Here is an 8,911-nt window from a genome sequence, read left to right on the forward strand (position 1 = left end):
TGAGAATACATGCGCTACTTTTACAACTGCTTTATTAAATGCTTTTGAAATACATTTTGAACTGCGAATACATGAAATGCTTTTATAAATGTTTGACGAGATAGACACAAGCAAAACATTCCTCGAATGAATTATGTGGACGTGATAATTGCCACCATTGAATTATGTGGACGTGATAATTGCCACCATTGATATGAATATTTTTCCCCTGATTATTATTGCTTGGTAACCTAAGAATTAGGGAACATCACTAATTTTGAGAATTAGTGCACGCCTAATTGACGCGAATCCTAAAGGTAGCTACCGGGTTTAACACCCCCACCCAGAATGTTCACTAGACGGAAGGGCTAGTGGGCGTGGTGTTTAGTACTTCGAAGTTTATAAGATTATTATACAGATGAGATGTTCTGTTTTAGGGATATTATTATGCGCATTATATGTTAAGATCGGTTACCAAGCCAAGCTATGAAAGCAATGAAAAGTGAATGTTATGTATCAAGAGAATGATTTTATACACAGGTTATGTGTATGTTATTTTTGTGCACAAGATATGTGTACGTGTTAGTACGATTTTCCGTATAGCGGCTGTAAGGTACTAGTACAGAAAATTAGCTGCTCAGCGTGTGGCGTATACTGTTGATTGTTGTTTGCCCTCGAGAAATAATCTCTGCAGACCCGAAACACATATATAAGATCTGTATGGTGGCCTCAATCAATCTGTGGATCAATCTGTAATGATCCGTTTAGCGCACTGCTGCTAAGCGGCTAATGTTATTTTAGAGTGAGAAAGAACTGTGTGAGAGAGAAAGTGTACTTCTCTTTGACTGAAGTTTAGATCAGAATGATGTGAAATGTGGTGACCCAGGGGGTCTATTTATAGGTGTAGAATGTCCGAAATTCACGGGATACATGTGTCAATCACTGAATGGTTTTGTTACGTGAAGTATCCGGAATGTCGGTGGCGTGTACTGACGTGGCTGCGTGCTGTTCACGCGCTGAGTTAAAGGGCTTATGCATAGAAGCTGCCTGCAGGGCTTACGCTTGACGCTGAGCGGCCTGATGAATGCTGGGCGGTAAACTCTGAAGATCAACAAATTTAGCTATCTCTTATGTTCTTTGATCGAGTTTTCTGTATAAAACTGATGTTTTTATGCGTGTATCTCCTAGGATACACCATTAAGTCCCCCCAGTTTAATGTCTTTATTTTTGTAAAAAATAAAGTCATTAAACTAAAATAAAAGATGCCTTTTTCCTCGAAGACACAAAACCGCTGTAGCCGTCTGATTTTCTGCTCTGACGTCATTTTATCAATCATGAATTTGCCCCCAAAATCTTTTTAATTTATTTTCAAAGTTTAATTAAATTGGTTGTTCTATTGATCTGTCCCATACACGTGTCTTAATCTCATCCTTTTGTCATCCATCAGTTGAATTATAAATAAGCCGTTCCTCTTTTCTATTTCTGCTTTCGAAAACCGTTCGTATGCTTTGAAAACAACTGCAATTAATCGTTTTAGCAAAGCTTTTAAGTACAAGGTTAGTGCAATTATTCATTACTCGTATTCTTCTCCTTTTTATTTTTTCGCTACCATGACCGAATCCAGCAGCACCTCATCTCAAAAAGATAACTGAGATGTGAGCACTATTCTGTCGAGTATCACTGAAGCCGAAATAGATAGACTGTGTATAGATCATAGGAACCTTAGTTTGTTAAACCCCATAGTTCCTTCTCCTGATGATAGGGCACACAAACCTCTAAAAAAGATGATTACACTGTACAAGCTTCAACTTACAATAGGTAACCTTCGTATTCCTCCCACCCATTTGGTTTGCAAAAAATTGTGCTTTTTGAATTGTACTGTAATGCTTTTGGGAAAATTCCAAGTATAAACGTTTTTCACGAGTTGTTTAGAACCCGATTGGTGAGTAAATGCTGGTACACTTTTGATTGTAAAGCTAATAAGGCCTTTACCGGAACGAAAGAAACCTCCTTGAAAAAATGGAAAGAACCATTCTTTTTTGTGAACGAAAGAGTTATACAGGACAATTGGGCAAACATTCAAAAGTGGAGGAAAACTAAAATAGGAATAAGTAAATCAATTATTGTGTCTGATGATAAGAGAACAACTGTTGAAGAGTGGAAATCGTTGGAACTACCACAACGTCCATATGCTGATAACTAAGCCATTTTAGCACGTTGTGGGATGAGTGATAATTGGCGTGCTGGATTTGTACCAGTGCTGCACTGGAAAGGCTGTGGTAGGCAATTTATAAATATGCCTTATTTTCACTATGTCATTGTAGAATGCATTTTTATTACTATGCATTTAATGTGTCTGGTTTTTTGCAGAAGAAGAAATGCAGGTCTTTAAAGTATTTAAGAAGGCCAATCTAGATTCTCTTACTGTTACTGAACGGCCAAAGACTGCTGCTGAACTTGAGGCCGATAAGGTGAAAGACACTATTTTTGAAGAGCAACTGAATAGCCCTGAATGGCCTACGGAAGGTGGTAATGATGATACCGCACAACCCTCTTCATTTGATGTGGAAATTACTGAGACTAATCCAAAACTGCCTACCGCCAAGAAAACTGGGAAACGCACAAAGCGTCTATGGAAGCGTGCAACTGGCAATGCTTCTCAACAAGCAAAGAAAAGAAGTATGTTTTCAATATTGTTTTCTGCCTTGACATAATATGTATAATATGTGTTAATGCTTATTCTGGAAAGTTGGTTATCTTGAATGCAGAACCAACTTTGTCAACAGATGTTGATGAAACCTCTGCTAGTAGTGATAAGAGTGGTAAATCTGTTAATGCTGAAGATGATAATGATGAAGAAGGAGAGGATGAAGGAACCGATGAGGATAACATTGTCAAAACTCCTCCCTTCACCAATCCAATAACTTCCACAAAAATAGGCACAACACAGTCTTCATCATCTTCTCAACCGCCTTCCGTTGTCCCTCTAGCCGGCTTAAGAAGCTTTGTGGAAAATCCTGTTAACAAATCAGATAGCTTTGTTAATTTTCTGAAGGTACATTTCGCCAGTTGACTCATGAAAATCCATTTGCATTGACTATTTTGTTTGTGATTTCTGAATATGTAGTTTATTTTTGTAGGGAAATATGATTGCTGATCATTCGACATCCTTATCTGCAATGACCCTTAAACAAAGTTGCCAATCAACTGCTACATCACTGGTGCTTCTGAATCAGCATGTTCTTCATAGCCTGAAAATGCAAGAGGCTCAATCAAGTCTTGTTGATAATGCTCTTCAGAATGCCAGCAAATTGAAAAGGATGGAAGTTGAGCTAAAAGATGTTAATCTGAAGTGAAAAACAGCAGTGGACTTAGTGCAAAAGAAGGAGGAGGCACTGCAGCTAGTTGAGAAAAAATGTGTTGCTAAGAGGACTGAGAAAGAGAAGGTTATAGAAGAGAAAGAAAAACTGTTGAAAGAAATGGAAGAGTTGAAAAGGATGGTTGAACGAGAAAAATGTCATGTTGATGAAAAAACCATCACTGCTGCTGTTTCAGAGAAAAAATTTGTGGATTTGAAGAATGGGATTCCTGCGCTAGTGCAGAGGGTATTGAGTTCTCCCCTTGTTGGCCAAACTTTTCATAAATATATGGAGGCATCGACAGAAAGTGATCTTTCAGATGCCACTTTGGAAATTTTGGATGCCCTTCCTGCGAAACCGGACCCCCTACCAGCTGCTATTGCAAAGTTTATCAAACCAGATGCTGATGCCAAACTGAAAGTGGCCATGGATGAAGTAACGTCTTTGAAGATTAACTCTGTGGAGGAGGTGTGTGCTAGGGAAGATGTGTCAGTTAAGGACATTTTAGATGTGCCTATTTAAGAACATATTTTCTCTGTAATGTTAATATGTAACAACTTGATGTTGATAATTCGTTTGTATATACTGTTGTTATGCTTAATGTTAGCATGCTCTGTTGCTTTTATTATATTGCTGCTATACGTATGTGAATTTCATATATCATGTCATATGAAATGATGTTTGTCTTAAACTGATTTTTGATTATGTATTGAACTGTTTTCCGTCGTTCGTTGTCCGTAATGCACCATCATAGAATTCCCCTTTATGGATCTAAAGTATACTGCTTCCTAAATGTCATTGTATATTCAGGATAAAAAGTGTATATCTGGTTTGTATTGAGTAAATCATGTATAATTCTATGATTGCTGCGTAAACAATGTATCCGTTCTCCGTTCTGCTTTAGCTGAATTATTTTATGAAGAAATATCGAGAAGTCTTTCAATAACTTCTGAAATAGGATATGAATGAATCATAATGTTGGTATTCTGTCTATATGTTGTAATATTTGGTAGATGTGTTGGAGAAAATTCTGTTTATGGAACTAGCGATGTTCCGTCTAGCGTGTTGCGCTTAGGTTTTGTGCGGATGATAATGCTAAAAACGAACATATATTTCATAACATTATTCCTCAAGAAAGACAAGCTTTTAGTTGCAATTGTTCTATTTACAAGTGATATTCGTTTAAATAATAAAAGGTGAAGACAAAAGACAGATTCGACGAATTGAAGACACAAACAACCAAAAAGCTCAAAAGTACAAAATACAATCAATAAGGTTCCAATTATTGATAAGAAACGTCTCAAAATTACAAGAGTACAAGATTCAAAACACAAAGTACAAGATATTAAATTATTCGCAAGGACGTTCGAAAATCCGGAACCGGGACCAGAGTCAACTCTCAACGCTCGACGCAACGGACTAAAAATTACAAGTCAACTATGCATATGAATATAATATAATATATAATTAATTCTTAAAATTAATATATATATATATATTATATTATATTTAAATAAAGGTCGGCAGAAGAAAACAACCAAATGTGGCTCTCCCCAGCTGGCCATGCGATCGCATGGCCTGGAAGGCATAAATCCATGCGATCGCATGGTGCACAGTTCCAGCCCACATGCCTATAAAAATCGAGCTTTGGTGCACCACAAAAACACATCTTTTTCTATCTCAATATATCTATACGTAATATTTATATTTATATTTTAATTTTAATTTTAATTTTAATTTTAAATCCTAATAATAAGGGTATGTTAGCAAATGTTGTAAGGGTGTAAGTCGCAATTCTGTCCGTGTAACGCTACGCTATTTTTAATCATTGTAAGTTATATTCAACCTTTTTAATTTAACTTCTCGTAGCTAAGTTATTATTATGCTTATTTAAAACGAAGTAATCATGATGTTGGACTAATTACTAAAATTGGGTAATTGGGCTTTGTACCATAATTGGGGTTTGGACAAAAGAACGACACTTGTGGAAATTAGACTATGGGCTATTAATGGGCTTTATATTTGTTTAACTAAATGATAATTTTTTAATGTTAATATAAAGATTTACAATTAGACGTCCCTATAAATAACCATATATACACTCGATCGGATACGATGGACAGGGTATTTATATGTACGAATAATCGTTCATTTAACCGGACACGGGAATGGATTAATAACCACTATAATTATTAAAACAGGGGTGAAATTATGTACAAGGACACTTGGCATAATTGATAACAAAGTATTAAAACCTTGGGTTACACGCAGTTGACATCCTGGTGTAATTATTAAACAAAGTATTAAAACCTTGTTACAGTTTAAGTCCCCAATTAGTTGGAATATTTAACTTCGGGTATAAGGATAATTTGACGAGGACACTCGCACTTTATATTTATGACTGATGGACTGTTATGGACAAAAACCAGACGGACATATTAAATAATCCAGGACAAAGGACAATTAACCCATGGGCATAAAACTAAAATCAACACGTCAAACATCATGATTACGGAAGTTTAAATAAGCATAATTTTTTTATTTCATATTTAATTTCCTTTATTTTATATTTAATTGCACTTCTAATTATCGCACTTTTATTTATTGTTATTGTATTTAATTGCACTTTTAATTATCGTACTTTTTAATTATCGCAAATTTATTTTATCGCACTTTTATTTATCGCAATTTCATTATCGTTATTTACTTTGCATTAAGTCTTGTATTTATTTTTAATTTTGGTTTTAACTGCGACTAAAGTTTTAAAATCGACAAACCGGTCATTAAACGGTAAAAACCCCCCTTTATAATAATAATATTACTTATATATATATTTGTATTTTTATAAATTTAAACTAATATAGCGTTAAGCTTTGTTTAAAGATTTTCCCTGTGGAACGAACCGGACTTACTAAAAACTACACTACTGTACGATTAGGTACACTGCCTATAAATGTTGTAGCAAGGTTTAAGTATATCCATTCTATAAATAAATAAATATCTTGTGTAAAATTGTATCGTATTTAATAGTTTTTTCCTGTAAAAATATAAGCTATTTTATATACACCTCGCAAAAACATCAAGTATTTTTGGCGCCGCTGCCGGGGACAGTCTAGCATAAAAGCCGGAAGCGCAACGCTAATATATATAAAAAAAAGATTTTTCTTTTTAGTTTACTTTTATAAAAAAACGCTTTTGTAAAAATACGTTTTAATTATTCAAAAATATAAAAAGAAAAACAAAAATATAAATATTTTTAAGAGTTTGGTAAATATTTAAGTTTTATAAAGTTTCTTTATTTCTATTTTTTAGTTTGTAAAAATATAAGTTTTATTTAATTTATAAATATATTTTATAAATATATTTTACAGCAAAAACAGAAAAAAAAAATATATTAAAACTCGAGTCCGGTACTGTAGTAGCCCACTCTGTGGCCCGAAACCCTAGCCCATGCGGTCGCATAGCCGGGTAGCTTAGGACTCATGCGATCGCATGATCCAGTCTGACACGCCACAGTTGACTGCAGCCTGCATTAATTACGGATTATAATTATTATTATTATATTTTAACCCTAATTAGGGTTATATATTATATAATTTAATTTAGTGTTATTTATTTAATTTGTATTTTTAGTTTAATTAGTTTATTTAAATTGTAAAATTAATAGTTTTATTAAATAAATAATATAAAAATAATATTTTTATGAAAATTGTAATTTTTACAACTTTTAGTATATTTTTATATTTTGTTCCTTTTTAATTGTTTTAGAGTAATATTTGTATTTTTCGCTCGTATTTAGTTATTAATTCATAGTTTTTGCCATAGTTATTTTTTATTTATTTAGATTTTTAGACTTTGCCGTAAAATTCCTTAAGTGCTTTTTCTTTAGACTAAGATTAAAGTGCTTTAGAATTTTGCGACGTCTTTTTAAGTTTTAGTACCTTTTTAAGTCATTTCCATTTGGGATATAGTTTTACTTGTAAGCTTTAATATTTTTAGACACCTTTTACCTATGTATCAATTATCATTCCAATTAATAATCTAAATTTGCAATTATAATTTTAAGTTAGTGGTAGTAATAAGGTTGGGTTAGTCTAGTGTTTTAAAGTTTTATAAGTCACTCTTTTTCTTTCTTATTTTTCGACGCCTTTTATTTTTCAACTCTTTTATTTTTCTTCCTTATTTCTCGACGCGCTCTTTTTCTTTCTTATTTCTCGCCATTCTAGTTTTAGGACGTAGATTTTTATTCTACTTCTTATCTAAATTTCTTAAAATTACGAAAATTTATTTTAAGTGGTTAAATTGATAGACATCAAAATTTTCTGGTTCGTAGTAATAGTTGGATTTGTACGTGGACCGTGTTATTGGAGCCAAACAGTCCTCAATTATATTGAGACCAAACAAATCCTGCCCCTCTGCTGCATCTTTTGGCTATTCGAAACGTGGGCAAAATCAGAAAAGTCTATTGATTGGATAACTTATATAATTTTTCTTTCCTTTTAAAAACTAATAGGATATTCAGTGAATGCACCGAGCAAGACGTTCACCACCTTTTGTACGTTCACCACCTGTAACTAGATCAAGACATCTAGCAAATATTACCGCCGTTGATTTTTCTTTAGAATCATCATCCAGTCGACCAAGTACTCCAATTCAAATTTCCGATAATCCATTTTTTGAAACCGACCTCACAATTGAGAATCCGGAGAATATTCAGGGACAATTCGTAGATCCTGAACCATTAATTTTTCCTCCAGAACCACCAATCATTCAAACAGAGATTGTTGAGGAACGAACCATTAAATCAGAATCCTCGAGTGATTCAGATTCAACAAATTCAATTATGGAAGTAACAGAACCTTTAAGTATGGAAGACCGAATGAGAGCTAAACGCACTGGCCAAGGTCACGTAATTACTCATCCAGACATTAATGCGCCAGATTATGAAATCAAAGGACAAATTCTACACATGGTGACTAATCAATGCCAATTTAGTGGTGCGCCGAAGGAAGATCCAAATGAACATCTTCGTACCTTTAATAGGATCTGCACACTATTTAAAATCCGAGAAGTGGAAGATGAACAGATATATCTCATGTTATTTCCCTGGACTTTAAAGGGAGAAGCCAAAGATTGGTTGGAATCGTTACCTGAAGGGGCGATTGATACCTGGGACGTTTTAGTTGAAAAATTTCTTAGACAATTCTTTCCGGCATCTAAAGCCGTAAGACTTCAAGGAGAAATTGTTACGTTCACACAGAAACCAAATGAAACTCTATATGAGGCATGGACTAGATTTGAAAAATAATTAAGAGGATGTCCGCAACATGGTTTAGACACCTGTCAAATAGTACAAATATTCTACCAAGGATGCGACATCACTACAAGGAAAGACATCGATATAGCAGCTGGTGGTTCTATTATGACGAAAACCGAAACTGATGCTTACAAAATTATTGATAACACTGCTTCCCACTCACATGAGTGGTACCAAGAAAAAGATATCGTTAGATCATCTAAAGCAGCTAGAGCCGATTCTAGCCATGACTTAGATTCCATTTCCTCAAAGATAG

General features: G+C 34.1%; 1 non-coding gene across 1 annotated transcript; it reads right to left on the reverse strand.

The window, feature by feature from the left end:
* Positions 1 to 8,565: 8,565 nt before the first annotated feature.
* On the reverse strand, positions 8,566 to 8,672 carry LOC139856608 (small nucleolar RNA R71). Its single transcript, XR_011762079.1, has one exon. It is a non-coding gene; the product is annotated as a small nucleolar RNA R71 (small nucleolar RNA).
* Positions 8,673 to 8,911: the final 239 nt, after the last annotated feature.

Source organism: Rutidosis leptorrhynchoides, chromosome 6 (assembly GCF_046630445.1).
Source record: "Rutidosis leptorrhynchoides isolate AG116_Rl617_1_P2 chromosome 6, CSIRO_AGI_Rlap_v1, whole genome shotgun sequence".
In the NCBI taxonomy this organism is placed as follows: Eukaryota; Viridiplantae; Streptophyta; class Magnoliopsida; order Asterales; family Asteraceae; genus Rutidosis; species Rutidosis leptorrhynchoides.